A 15,376-nucleotide genomic window follows, 5' to 3' on the forward strand; every position below is an offset into this window, starting at 1 on the left:
AAGCAACAGTAACATTGCCATTCTTTCAAAAATGATTCTTTTTTTCCCCCAAAAGATTCATTTATTGTACAACCTATTTACAAACATTGAAGTGCGAATGTAACAGAGAGCTGTCAGGCGTGTGCACAGCCAGTGTGGATAAAACTTATCCATGTCAGGCGTGTGCACAGCCAGTGTGGATAAAACTTATCCATGTCAGGTGTGTGCACAGCCAGTGTGGACAAAACTTATCCAGAGTCTCCTTCTGCTTGCAGCACTGGATAGTCAAAATCATTTATTATTACCTCAGGAAGTTTTAGAAAGTTCACTCCTGTATGATTAAAACTATGACTACGTTTTTTTTTAATATTTATTATGTATACAATATTCTGTCTGTGTGTATGCCTGCCGGCCAGAAGAGCACACCAAACCTCATTACAGATGGTTGTGAGCCACCATGTGGTTGCTGGGAATTGAACTCAGAACCTTTGGAAGAGCAGGCAATGCTCTTAACCACTGAGCCATCTCTCCAGCCCCAAACTATGAATATCTTAATGAAAAAAATTATCAATTTTTTTTTTGCTCATTGAAAATCTCCAAGTTGCTGAAGGCTAAATAAACCATATCACACCAACTTACAAAATCCAAGGAGCGTGAGTAGGAAAATCACTGCCGCTTATGTTCCGTTTTCAGTAGCATTCACATTAAGGGGGAAATCTACACGCCAAACTCTCCTCAGTAACCAGTTAACTGCCAGATCTTCCAAAACCAGGGACAAGCATTCTTAAATCCCTTCCTCAGGTTGGCCCAAACAGGTCCCAAGATATGGCTGAATCTCCCTAACAGAGGTCGTAAATCTCTGGAAGGCAGTGAAGAATACCACAGCGTATTTCTGGATCTGTCCTTCCAACTGTAGGCATAACTTTCATCCCTGATTCCTTGGATAGCTGCTTTTATAGTATCAGTTCTTCCCTTAGGTCACTGACTTTCTGTTGAGGGAATGTGACATCAAAACCTTGACATGTCTGGACTAGAAAATGGAGAGTACTCCCACGACCTATTTTCTTTGAAATCATCTTGAAATGCAAACTTCTGCTTGTGTGCATTAGATGTTAAAGACACTGGATCCCACTGTAAACTCTGTCTTCTCTTTCGAATGGGTCTACCACCTGGTGACCTTCCAGTAAGTCAAAGTTTGACCTTATTCATGTCCTTTAGAGCATCCAACCTGTTTGGATCATCATTAGCCCTTTGGCTTTTTGAACGATGGCCGCCATTCATCTTGCTAACACCCGAGGGCTGCCTTTTCATTTTACTTGCCCCATTATTCATGTTGTGTGCAGATTTAGGATGCACGGGGGGGGGGGGACATGGAGGCTGGAGAGAAGACTGAGGAAGAAGAGGAGGAAGTACCACACCTGGAAAGTGATCTGGTTCTGCACTCAGCCCAGAGGTCGCTGATATTGACATTTCTTCCACGCTGGGGTGGTTCCTGCAGTGTGAGCTGAGAAAAGTCAGTTCGTCTTCGAGGACAGCTTCCTTTCTCACTGTTGAGATCTTACTCGCAGATCAGTTTCTCACTGGCTGGTTCTGTCTTAGAGCAGTGATGATTCCCTTCCTCCTCCTTTTTCCATATATTATGTAGCAATCTGAGATAACTGGCTTCTTCACCATGGAAGGCAAAAGATGAAATCGTAGGTTCGTAGTCATCAGAATACTCAGAGCTCAAGTGTAGGAGCAACTCTAAATTAGGTCTTCGACAAGGTTCTAAAGGAAGCGTTTTCCCAGTAACATGAATGGTACTCCTAGTATCGGTCACAGTCTATGGGAACACCAAATGTGCCTGCATTGTTTCTTAATATATCCAGTATGAGAGACATGGGTGATTTAAGTTCAAGGAAATGTTATTCGTTGGCACCTTCCTGCCACACGGCACGCCACCAGATCATCTTGGAAGGGCCAGGTCAACAGAGGCCCCCACACACTCGGAGGGACTGATCATCCCCCAAGGCCAGCTTGCCGCTTCTGCCTCTCAAATTATAGAGGGCCTTGAATTACATTATTAGTTTTTCATCTTTGTTAGGACTACTTTCCCAAAGGCACAGAGTAAGAAAAGCCATTAAAACTTTTATATCAAACATGTATTAAACAACTTCGCTAAAAAATATCAGATCTCTTCAAAGAAAATACAAATGTATCAGGTGTTTTTTTGTTGGTGTTTTTATATTTTTTCTCCCCCCCCTTTAGATCTTACCTCTAATTGTAGAAGGTGTGGGTATCTATCAAACCTTTACGTGTTTTTGTTTGTGCATGTGTTAATATATGCGTCTGACCATGGGTCAGCCTTGGGTAGTATTCTCTTGCTTTTTACGCATGGTTGTGGCCTACCATGTTGGTACTGGGAATTGAACTCAAGACCTCTGGAAGAGCAACTAGGGCTTTTAACCACTGAGCCACCTCTCAAATCCTCTCCTGTGTGTTTCAATTCAGAGTTTCTCACTGGGCCCTCAAGGCTGACTGTGGGGCTGGCCAGCGAGCTCAGTGCTGGGATGTGCGGAGCATTTTGCGTGTGTCTTGGGGAACAAGGTCAGGTCCTTATGTGTACTGTAACAAGCACTTAGCAGTATGCTATCTCTCGAGCCCCCCAAGCTACAGTGCTTAATTCTACCTCCCATTACTTCGTTTCTGTTGTATTTTGGTTAGGCCATTACTTGTCACTGGCCCTAGCAGATTTAGGATCTGAGGTGGGAATGTGAGACTCGCAGAAGGGTGATATATTAATTGTATCTATCGGTTGTTGATCGAGTCTATGGAAAAACAAAAATGTTTAAATGGATGCATATTTCTGATATATATTTGAGGCCATTGAATGTATCACTTCCCATATGTGTAACAATATATGTGAAATATCTTTGAAAATACCATAATGAAGCAAAAATACTTATTATATTATGAATTTGGTGAAATTACAGTTTATATAAAACTGACTGCTTAGAACACTGACTGTATTTCTGGGTTTTTGCTTGCTTGTTTGTTTGTGGATAGGATTCCATTCTATGTCTTAGGCTGGCCTCAAGCCCACAGTCCTCCCACTGCAGCCTCCTGAGTGCTAGGACTGCAGGCGCGACCAAAGCATGGCTATTAAGCCGGCCATTGCAGGGCCTGCCTGTAGTCTTGGCACACGTGGGCTGAAACAAGGGGATTGGTGCAGCCTGAACTATGCAGCAAGATGCAGTTTCATTAAAAGAAAAATGGAGACAGGAATATTGGTATTTTATTCTGTACCTTGGCCCCAATTAAAAAAAAAACAAACAAAAAACCCACCATTCCCAGACTATATAAAATAGACCAGACAAAAGGAACATGCTACGAGATGTGCAACTCATAGTGTGCGTTGGAAAGTAGATTAAGTTAGGAGAACTGATTTTCTGAGCCTTCGGTTTCTATTTCTACTTCTGTATGTAAAAAGGAGCTTTTTTTTTCTTTTTTGAGACAGGGTTTCATGTCGTCCAGCCTCCAGCCGGACAGATAGGTAGTTAAGAATGAGCTTGAATTTCTGATCTCCTTTCTCTGCCTCCCAAGTGCTAGGCCCATGGGCCTGTTCCAGCACACCCAGTGTGTGCAGTGCTGACGATCGGACCCAGGGCTTCATGTGTGCTAGACCCACACCCTAGCCACTGAACTCCATCCCCAGCCCCAAAGGCACACATCTACAATAAGACTGTGGCTTCCAGTGCTGACAGTTTTATAGATTTGTTACCTTTAGAACCACAATCAGATATTGCTGTGTGGAGTGTAAAACAAAAACAAACAAAAGCCCCAAAAGACAGTGCTTGAATTAACAAGAAAATAAATGCCCAAATCTGAAAATGGCGAGGACAAAGAGCCAATACTGAGTTCTTGGAGGAGCTGCCGTTCTTGGCGCTTAAGGATTTGGATCAGTGAAAGACACAGATAAGCCTAAGACTCTGGTAACACTATCGTTGAAAATCCTTAGCCAGGCAGTGGTGGCACACACCTTTAATCCCAGGACTCGGGCAGAGACAGGTGGATCTCATAAAACAAGAGTCTGAGGCCAGACACGTGACTGGCGCTACCTAGATTAGTTCCAGCATGCCCAAGTATATGGGCCTAGTCTCCTGCACTGGAAAACAACAGAAACCCTCCAGTTAAAATGTTCTCCTGTAATTTATCCCAAGTGAAGAACAGAGCGGGAATCTTCTCAGGAGACAGAGCTCAGAAGAACGTCAGACTGCTGCTGACTCCATCGTAAGGTATGTAGGGCTGTGTGAGGTGGGGAGGTAAGCAGAGGAAGGGGGAGGGAGGGAGAGGAAAATGGCACACAGAGCTGGAGAGCAGACAGTGACTTGCTCTAAGCATCAGATGTCCAACAGTAAAACATCTCCATAACACTTCAGCATGCAGCATGCAAGAAACCAAACATTTTAAAGAAACATCCTCTCAACCAACGATCCCCATGAAGAGAATGCTGCTAAAAATGAGCTAATATCCAAAAATGAGGAAATGCAGGAGAAAAGCAAGCCACCCTTTGGCACAGCATACCAGTACTAGCTCAAGGATTTTCAGGATTTTTGTTTGTTTGTTTGTTTCTCTGTGGAATAGCACTGGCTGTCGTGGAACTCACTCTGTAAACCAGGCTGGCCTCAAACTCACAGAGATCTGCCTGTCTCTGCCTGAGTCCTGGGATTAAAGGTGTGTACCACCACTGCCTGGCTCAAGGATTTTCAATGATAGTGTTATCAGAGGCTATAAACTACTTTTAAATAATAAAGACATAAAAGAAGGAATAGAAATTATGAGAAAAATAATAGGTAGTGTTGGGCTGGAGCGATGACTCAGGGATGAAGAGCGCTTGCTGCTCTCCCGAGGGCCCAAGCTGACTTTTCAGCACCTTAAATCGTGAGGCTCACAACTGCTGTAACCAGCTACGGGAGATCCAGCACCCTCCTCTGGCCTCCACAGATATACTCCCCACAATGGCAAATATACAGGCAGACACATACACATACCCATAATACTTCTAAATCTTTGAAAAAAAGTATAGTCATATGCAGCCTTAGCGCAGGGGAGGTGTCTGAGTGAGTAGAGGCCTGCTCCGAAAGCCTGGTGACCTGATTCCCAGAATCCGTGTAAACACGGAAGGCAAGCATAGACTGCACAGAGTTGTCCTCTGACTTCCACATGTACACTGTGGCATACAAACACACATACATGTACCCCCCCACACACACTTAAAAGAATGGGCAACACCAAATAAACAAGCAGATTTGAAGTGATAAGACAATGGGGATGTTCTATCGGGAACTCACCAAGGCCAGCTGGCCTGGGTCTGAAAAAGCATGGGATAAATTTGGACTAGCTGGACATAGCAGACAATGAGGAAGAATGGGAACTCGAACAATCGCAGTGGGTTTTTGATCCGACTGCACGTACTGGCTTTGGGGGAGCCTAGGCAGTTTGGATGCTCACCTTACGAGACCTGGATAGAGGTGGGCGGTCCTTGGGCTTCCCACAGGTCAGGGAACCCTGATTGCTCTTCGAGCAGATGAGGGAGGGTGACTTGATGGGGGGAGGGGGAGGGAATGGGAGGCGGTGGCGGGGAGGAGGCAGAAATCCTTAATAAATAAATAAATTTAAAAAAAAAGAATTTAAAGATCTGTTTTTAAATACAAAGTTTCTGAAACTTCCCAAGAAACAAGAACCACTGCCTTCTAAGTTGAATAATAACAGTCTTTTCATCGGCTCCTGGGGTCAAACTGTGTGCCATTTTGCCGGTGACTGCTGGGCCTTAACTTGTGACTTTAATGTCTGAGAACTAAATGTACTGAATCTTAGCAAATCCCAAGTCAGAACGCCATGTGTTAGTTCCACTGAGTGTTCTCATGAAAATAAGCCACACAACACCGGTGCTGATCCTGTTAGATTAAGACAAATTAAAAATCTAATACACAGTTTGGCTGTTGGGTCCTTGGGGTCAGAGGTCAGCATAGTATATTGCAATAAGGCTATAGGTTACTCATGCCACAATATTTTATTATAACAAACCAAATGGGGATGAAACACCCAACAGTAGCCCATAAATCTATTAGCAGTGAACTGTCAATGTCCCCGATACCAGGGTAATTTGTTAATTCGGAGCCTAGTCTCTTTTTTCACTAGACCTTGTAAACTCCTTTCTGAAACATCAATAAACCATCTGCTTTGACTTGTTAATCAAATGACTTTATTCAGTCCGAAGCAATTTTTTCCTAATAAAAACAGAGTATTTATCTCCATGGCTATAAAAGAGGACTGTTCTCAACTGTTCACTTATAGTTAAGAAGCACATTTAGTTTGGATTGATTTCCAATGCCTCGGTCATATCTTGTCACTTTCCATTTCTTAGATACAGCATCTCAGTTTAGCTGTGTAGGAAGGGGAAAACAGCCAAATTCTGGATGTGGTATGGAGAGAGAACACAAAATCTAAAGAAGTTCGGAGAGGAAAGTAACTCACCAAAAATAACTACAGATACACATTTCCTATTGCAATGTCCCTCCCCATTTGGAAGTTTTCGGGTCACTCCAGAGTGCTCATGCTCGCCGCTGTTTCTTCCTCAGCCCTGGCTCTTCTTCAGTGTCTGGCTGCGCTCTGAGCCACAGGGTAGACAATGTTTATCTCTGATAGTAACTTCTTATCCGCTCTCCGGCTTCAGCCTCTCAGCTGGGATCATTGCTTGCGAAGCTCTAGACCACACAGGAAAACTGACCCCTTTTCTCCAACCTACCAGGCTGAGGTAAAATGGGTGTTTTCGAGGCATCTGTGGGGATACTGCCCATGCTCCATGAATGAGCGTCTTGAGGAATCGTCACGCTCCGTGCACCCTCCGTCCTTGGAGCTTACTGCCAGCTGGCAAATGGAGCACAGCCTCTGACCTTTGGTCTTGAATCAGCTCCTCTTGGACTGTTAGAAAAATGATGTCTGGGGAGAGGCCTGGGCATGTGAGTTATTACTGCATTCTGCCCTCTTAAAAAACAAGGGGGAAAATGAGCAGAGGACTCAGATGTAGCACAGCCCAAAGTGCATTATGGGAATTGTCGCTCAGCAGCGCAGCTTCCTTTCCCACTGCAAATATTTGAACAAAGGAAGAAGTAGGCAGCTAGTGGAAAATGTACCGTAGGTGCCCAAAGTGTTTCACATGGTTGTTTTGTCTCTTTTTATTCATATATAACTCAGTGAGCGTCTACTTGGATTTTTTTTTTGATGTTTGAGATGGCATCACAGAGAGACGCCAAGATGGTTCTGTTCCTCTCATGCTCCTTTCTTCTCTCACACTTATAGAAAAAAAGAAAAACTTTCTAAGCCCTTAAGTCAAATCTTAAATTGTTCTCTAGTAATTTTTTTAAAGGAGAAATGCCTGAGATTTGTGGTTAGAGCCATGGATTTCTAAGTTTTCCCCCAAAGTTTTACTTTCATTAATTCTAACATTATTTTACATGAAGCCTTGGGGCTTCACACAGTGGCCTTGTGACCCTAGCACTTGGGAGATGGAGGTAGGAGACCATCCTTGGCTATATGTTCGAAATCAGCCTGGGGTACATGAGGTGTGCGCTCTCTCTCTCTCTCTCTCTCTCTCTCTCTCTCTCTCTCTCTCTCTCTCAAATATATATCAAATACATAAACATTAACTGCCCATATGGCATGAAGTTTTACCAAATCACTTTTTTCACTTAATAAATAATAATGGTATTATTTCCTGAGCCCTATCCTTCACCTCTGCGTTATGTCTTCGTGTGTGTCTTAAAGCATGATGAGAGTGATTGACAGTCCCAGTCCCAGTTAGTAGTCTCCACACTTTGGGTTATCTTCATCAAGAAAAGCAGAGCTTATTCCTGGAAATAGTGGCTAAGGTAGAAATAAAGAAACGGCGCTTTTAGGAGAGGGAATAACAGGCTGAGTCCCTTACTTGATATTGGTAAGAGAAAGGTGGGCAAGAGCTGTGTGGGTATTGGCAAGTACAACAGGATTAGAACCATGACTGGAAATGTGTGAACGTAATCATAGTTTTACATAGCACTTTTACTTCCAAACTCGGTAGTGTAGGCGCCCAGGAATAAAGGGTTCGTCTCCAAACCCGAGAGAGAAAGCAGAGTGTGATCCAGCTATGGCTGTCACTCAGAGCCGAATAGCCTGTTCATGCTACAGTACAATATTGTTTTGACCTGAGTCAGTGTGGTCCCCAGATCCCTGCTTCACAGGGTTTCTTTTAAGTTCTCTGATTAGCCTGGTTGCTTTATGTTTTTCCCAGGTAATATGAGTTTGGGTTTTGTTTGTTTGTTTTTGTTTGATTTGCTTTTTTAAAAATGTTTCACAAAAACTTTTAGAAAGCAGGCTATAGAACAGAGAGAGAGGGAGAAAAGAAAGGAAGAAAAGAGAGGAAGAAAGAAAGAAAGAAAGAAAGAAAGAAAGAAAGAAAGAAAGAAAACTGCACCTTGAAGAGACAGACTGAGCATATGACTGAAAACCTCCAGAGGACAGGTAAACGAAGCGAGAGCCACCTTCCTACCAGAGCTTAAGGTTCTGGATGGGAGAACAGAGTTCTGGGGCTTGCTGTGGTTAGCATGGGTTACAGGGTTAAGGACAATGTAAACATTTATGGAAATGGATAAGCAATAGAAAGAGACAAATGATAGATGTCAGCAAAAGCTGATTAAAGTGTTCCTACCTTTGAAACAACGATCACAGGAAAGAATACAATTTACGGTGTGTGTATGTATAAGAGTGTGTGTGCACACATGTAGAGGTATAAGGGTGTATGTATGCGTGTGGACATACAAGAGTGTGTGTATTCACACATGCACATGCATGTCGGCATGTGTGTATATATGCTTTCCAGCATGACTACAAAATACACTGTTGCATATTGGAGATCACATTCAAGGAAATTAGTAAATTTTCCTGTGGTGTTGGTCTAGCTTAGAAACAAAGTGCTTGCCTTGCATATGCAAGGCCCTGGGGTTTGACTTTTAGCATCATTTTATATACACACTAACAAACTTAGTCAAATTAAGGAATTAAAAGTAACTAAAGCCTAAGTTGAACTTAATAAAAGCTACTATATATGTCTTGGCTAAAGTAAAACTAAGTAAGAACTGACTACAAATCTCTAACTGCCAAGGAGAAATAGAAATCAAGTTATATAAGATAATATATTTATTCACATTTTTTCCTAAACTTGAAATTTTAATTTCAATGGGAAATTTTAATTTTAATAGGAAATGTAGCTAAGAGCCAAGATTAATTCTGTAGTATTCATCTTTATCATCTATCTTGATCTTAAAATCTTTGATTTGATAAATTGTGAAATAAGAATCCCAAGTTAGTAGAGAAATGATACAATGGTGTCTGTTGTTGAAGTTTCTCGTTAAGACCTGTTATCTTATTAATGAGATGAAATTTTCTTCATTTGCCTCTTTCCATTGGATTTTTTACATTTATAGATATAAGTCTCTTGTTTCAGGCTAATGGTTTATGTTTAAGTAAAAGTGTAGAATGTGATGATTTGGGTATAAAGATGTGCAGTATGAGCTGGGTGATGGTGGCACGTGTTTTCAATCCTAGGACTCTGGAGGCAGAGGCGGGCAGATCTCTGTGAGTTCGAGGCCAGCCTGGTCTACAAAATGTGTTCCAGGTCAGGCTCCAAAGCTACAGAGAAACCCTGTCTCAAGAAAACAAAACAAAACAAAAACAGCAGCAGCAACAACAACAAAAAACACCCCCCCCAAACAAAGATGTATAGTATGTCTGTCCAGACACTTAAAGAAGACTGTTGTATGAAGGCAGAATCCTGTTCTACTTCATCTTTCCTGGACTTAATTACATTTTAAAGATGCAGATTAAACAGGAGCTTTTCTTTAAAGGGCAGATACTTCCATTAATTCACATATAAAATGGTAGTTTATTACAACTAGTCAAGCATAAATTAAAGTACCTTTTCCATACACAAGACAATGAATAACTATGAAGATGTTCTACCTGCCAAAGCGACGCCTCTGTCAGGAAACTGGGACTCTGGTGTGAGATGCAAACCTGAGTCAGCTGTATTGGAGATAGAATTCAAGAATTTACATTTTATTTAGTATTTGTTGTTATTGCTGATGTGAGTTCACACACTCTAGCCTGGACTTAACTCTTGGTACTCCTGCCTTCGCCTCATACGTACTGGTACTGCAAGCAGCAAGTCTCACCATGCCCAGCTAGAGATTTTCATTTTAAACCAACATCTTAGATGATTTTTCTATAAATGGTCTCCTGACTTTTTTGGTGAAATTTTTAAAAAATAATAGTTAACTATTAATTTTTAAGTATTATCTATGGCTCGGGGGATGGCTCGGATGGTAAGTACTGGCCTCACAAGCACAAGGTTCACACTCCACTCCTCAGAACCCAAGTAAAATGGCCAGGCATAGTGGTGTGTCTGCATTCCCAGTACTAGGGAGGCAGAGACAGAAGGATTCCAGGGCTGCAATGGCTTGCCAGCTTAACCTAATTGGTGAGGTGCAGACCAATAAGAGACTGCCATCTCAAAGGAAATGGGTGGTACTTCCGAGGGTGACACAGAAGGCTATCTCTTGCCTTCTGCATGCATATACTCTGACATACATTTACACCCGCACCTGCATATATGTACCTACCGATCCATAAATGCATGCCCATATGTACGAGCACACACACAAACACAGGACTTTATCATTTTTTTTGAGTAACTTGTAGAGTTTGACTTTTACATTAAGTGATTGGGATTATCCCTCCTACTGAAAACAATTGGGCAAAGTGTATAAAATAGAAGAATCTGAGGCTTAGTCATATTAAAATACTAGAAAATTGTGAGGTCAACTTGGGAGGCATCTGAGAGAGGTGAACCTGGCATTTAGAGGCCCATCTCCCTGTAGAAGTGTCTATCGGTTCCTACAGGATCTCCGTTTAAAGACTGCTCAGAGGCTTTGAAGTTTCAAAAATATTACAAAAATTATGAAGCATAGGGGCAATGTTTGCATGCAAAGGCCACTAAGAAGAAGATGATATTTGATGATGTCTACAAGACAGGGTGAACCTGAAACAGACCAGTCCAGGACAGATAACTAGCTCCAGTTAACTAGAAATCCTGGTGTGCTTTAGCTGTTGGGGAGGTGCTTGTGCTCTTGGCCACTCCAGAGACTGTATTATATCTAAATTTATATCTTACAGTTTTACCAATAAAGACTCTGGAGTCTGAGGCTGGGGTGAAAACCTGCTAGTTCAGAGAGGCTGAGGAGCAACTGGCTGAACTTGTTCCTTTGCTGGCATCTCAAAAGGAAAGCATCTTTCTGCTGCGGGAAACCAAAAAGTCCATCTCTACTACTTCCTGTGCATCCCTTATCCATCTTCCAGACTCTCTCTGACTCTCTATAACTACTTCCTGTCCATCCCTTGTCCATCTTCCAGACTCTCTCTGACTCTCTATAACTACTTCCTGTCAACTAGTTGCTGGCTCTGCCTCCTGACCCCAGGTTGCATTTATTCAGTTAACAGTCTCAGCATTCACAGTGACTGAATATCCTCCAACAAGAGACAAACTTGAATAGGTCTAATGGGAAAAATTGTCCTGACCCATCAGTTGCCTCATTAGAATTCTTTAAGTAAACACTGGTCCTCAGTTAAAGCTAAAAGTAAATTCAAGAAAAATCATATGTTAGACAGAACCAAGAGAGCCAACACCCAATAGAAACAGACTCCTATGGACGATTCAGATGATGGAATTGTTGGCCATGGCTTATGTTGGGAGTGGCTGGGCTTTGTGTAGGACACCTTGATATATTTGGATTTCAAACTCTTGGTTTGAAGAGTTTTCAAACTCTTGATTTGTGGTTTGCAAGTATTTTTCCCACTTTGTTGGTTCTTTTCTTTTTCACTTTTACTGATAATGTTCTCAGATGCCCAAAAAAAGCTTATAGTTTTCATGAAAATTTTAAGAAAAAGAGGTTATGCATTGGAAAGAGAATAAGAGGGGGTACACTGGAGGGTTTAGAGAGAGGAAAAGAGTAGGAGAAATTATGTAATTATAAGTATGTTAGGTTTAATGGTTGTATGACACACAAGAGGCATTGGGGTTACCTCAGCACCACAAAATGTACAAAGAAATAATAATAATAACTGGTGCCTTCTAAACTAATTTTTATGTGTAGTGAGAAAAAATGATCCAGTTTAACTCTTGTACATGTGGACATCTGGTTTTTCCAGTGCCATTCATTGATGAGATTGCCATTTTTTTCACTGCATGTATAATTCTGGATTTTTTTCTCCATTGATCGATACGTCTGTTTTTATGACAAGACTGTGCTGTTCTGGTTACTGCGGCTTTGCTCTTTTACTCAAGACTGCTTTGGCTTTGAGGCCTATTGTGGTTTCATATGAGTTTTAGGAATCTCTTTATTCTTCTGTGAAATGTAATGTTGGAATTTTGATGAAGCTAATATTGAATCTATAACTTCAGATAACATAAACATATTACCAGGATTAATTCTTCAAATCCAATGACACAGGGCATATTTCCATTTACTTATGCTGTTCTAGTTCCTTTCATTGTTGCTCTGGGGGTATAGATGTTTCTCCTCCTTGGTAAAGTTTATTCGTAATTTTTTTTGTTGGTGGTGTAAATGGTAGCGATTTCCTAATTTTTTTTCTGATAGTTCCTACTGTTATTATAAAGAGCTGCTACTGATTGTTTGCCTTGGTTTTTAATCTTATTTTTTACTGAATTAATTTGTCAGTTCTAATAATTTTCAGCTAGAGTCTTCAGGGTTTTATATGTATACAACCAGCCATCTGTGAACAATTTTACTTCATCCCTTCTCTTCAGATAACTTTTGTTTTTGTCTTTCCTGTGTAATTTATGTTTGGCTTGAATTTCCTGGGCTCTGTTGACTGAAAGAGGGGAGAGTGGCCATCTTTATCTTATTCCTGATCTTTATGAAAAGCCTTTCAACTTTTCAGTATGGTTATGGCTAATCTTGTGTTAACTTGACCATACCTGGAATCAAGGGGAACCTAAGCAGCCGAGCACACCTGTGAAGGATTTTCTTGACTGGATCATTTGAGGTGGAAAGGCCCGCTCTAAATCTGGGCCATACCTTCTGATGAGAGCCTATGCAAAAGTGCACTTTGTGTTTGCCTGCTACCCTCACTCTTGCTGGCAAGTTCATCTCTCCTGCGGCTGAGGTTGGTATTAGAACCTACTTTGGAATTCCAATGCAGACTGAAGACCAGCTAAAACATCCAGCTTTGTGAACTGAATAGCTACCAGATTCTTTGCCTTTTTGGCTAGAAGTCAGCCTTCGTTGGACTAGTGGACCATAGCCTGTAAACTACTCTAATAAATCCCCTCTTAATATGTATATAGTCATTCTGTCAGTTCTGTGCCGCTAGAGAACACTGACTAACACAAGTATTGAGTATGATGTTAATTAAGGGTGTTTCATTTATGTTTTTCTGTGTCTGAAGATAATTATTTTTATTCTGAGAATGTTGAATGTTTTTTCACTAAAGGATGACTTTTGCTGATGCTTTTTCTGTGTTAGTCCAGAGGATCATTCTGGGTTTTTTCCCCATACATCTGTTAATATGGTATATCATACTGATTGATTTTTGTTGAGCAAGTCTTACAGACCATAAATAAATCTCTCTTGATCATGACAAATGATCCTTTTAATGTGCTATTGGGTTTGGTTTGCTGGTATTTTGTTGTTGAAGAATTTTGCATGTAATCTTCTTTTATTGTGGTGGCATTGTCCTTTAGTATTGAGGTGATTCTGGCTTTATAAAATGAGTAAGAGCTTTACCCCTCCTCTTCAGTTTTCTAGAAGAGTTTGAGAAAGAGTGGTGTGATTTGAATACTAGATGTCCCCCATAGTCTCAGGCATTTGGATACATGGTCCTCACTTGCCAGCACTGTTTGGATTTGTTTAGGCATGACCTTGGGATAAGTATGTCACTGGAGGCAGGCTTTGAGAGTTTAAGGACAATTTAAGAGTTTAGAGCCATTTCTAGTTCACTCCCCCCTCTACTTTGTGCTTTCAGTGTAAGATGTCTCAGCTTGTTACTCCTGCTACGCCTGCTGCTTCCCTTCCATGATTGGCTCAGCCCTCCGGAGTCACAAACCCAAATAAACTCTTTCTTCTGTAGGTTACCGTAGTCATAGTGTCTTATGACAGCAGCAGAAAAGTTACCAATACAATTGGTATTCTTTAATTGTGCCATAAAAACCCACTGTGAAGCCATGCTGTTCTAGGCTTATTTGACGGAAGCTCTATTGATTTTATCTCCTTACTCATTATTGGTACATTCTAATTCTTCTTTACTCATTTTAGTAACATGTTTGTTTCTAGAAATCTATTAATTTCTATGTTGTACTTCCAATTTCATTTATCCACAGATATTTTTCAGTTTTCCATTTAATTTACTCTTTAATATGTTGATTGTTCAAGGGCATATTATTTGATTCCCATGTGGGATTGTTAGTGTTGTCAATGTGAAAAATCTGTAATCACTTGAGAGACCAATTTCTTGACATTTTTCTCATGGAATATCTTAATTATCCTACTTAACATGGAAAGACCCATCTTAATTGCTGGTGGGACAATTTCCTTGACAGAAGACCTTGGACTATAGGAATCAAACTGAACACGTGTGTATTTACTGCTCTCCTGACTGTGTGTATAACTCAGACATCTGCTTAAAGCTCCTGCTGTTTGAGATCTCCACCATGGTTCTAACTTGAACTGTGAGCTGAAATTAGCCCATCTTCTCTAATGTTGCTTTGCTGGGGAGTCTTATCATAGCCACAGGGGAAGGAACGAAAACACCATATATTATTGAGCTTTCCAGAATTATTTTGTTACTAATTGGAAGAGATATTTCATCTGACTTTAATCTTAATTTGTTATGGTATTTTTGTGGCCTAACATATGCTTTGTCACAGAGCGTTTTCAATGTGTGCTTGAGAAAAATAGATAAATGCTATTATAAGGGAGGTCAGCCAGGAAACCAGATCCCTTTAGTCCAAGGTTGACATTGCCAATAAAAGAATTTCGACACATATTTAGTAGGCCCACAAACAGAGGGTTTATTTAGGAAAGGTGAAGCCCTGGAGAGCAGTTCAAGGGACTAGTGAGCGAAGACTCCACATGGACAGTTGGGGTGTTGCTTCTTATAGTAGTGAGAGGGGCAATGGTTAGCAGGGAATCATGTGACTTGTTCCACCATTTGTGATAAAGAAGTTATGCGATGAATTGCGTAACCGTAACATGTCTTGGGTGCATGCACAGTGTTGCCCTGAAGCTGCAGGACATACGTAGTGGCC

General features: G+C 41.1%; 1 pseudogene; it reads right to left on the bottom strand.

The window, feature by feature from the left end:
• Window positions 1–987: 987 nt before the first annotated feature.
• LOC142853108 (mitochondrial fission regulator 2 pseudogene) lies at window positions 988–2,370 on the bottom strand (annotated as a pseudogene).
• Window positions 2,371–15,376: the final 13,006 nt, after the last annotated feature.

Source organism: Microtus pennsylvanicus, chromosome 6 (assembly GCF_037038515.1).
Source record: "Microtus pennsylvanicus isolate mMicPen1 chromosome 6, mMicPen1.hap1, whole genome shotgun sequence".
NCBI classification, from domain to species: Eukaryota; Metazoa; Chordata; class Mammalia; order Rodentia; family Cricetidae; genus Microtus; species Microtus pennsylvanicus.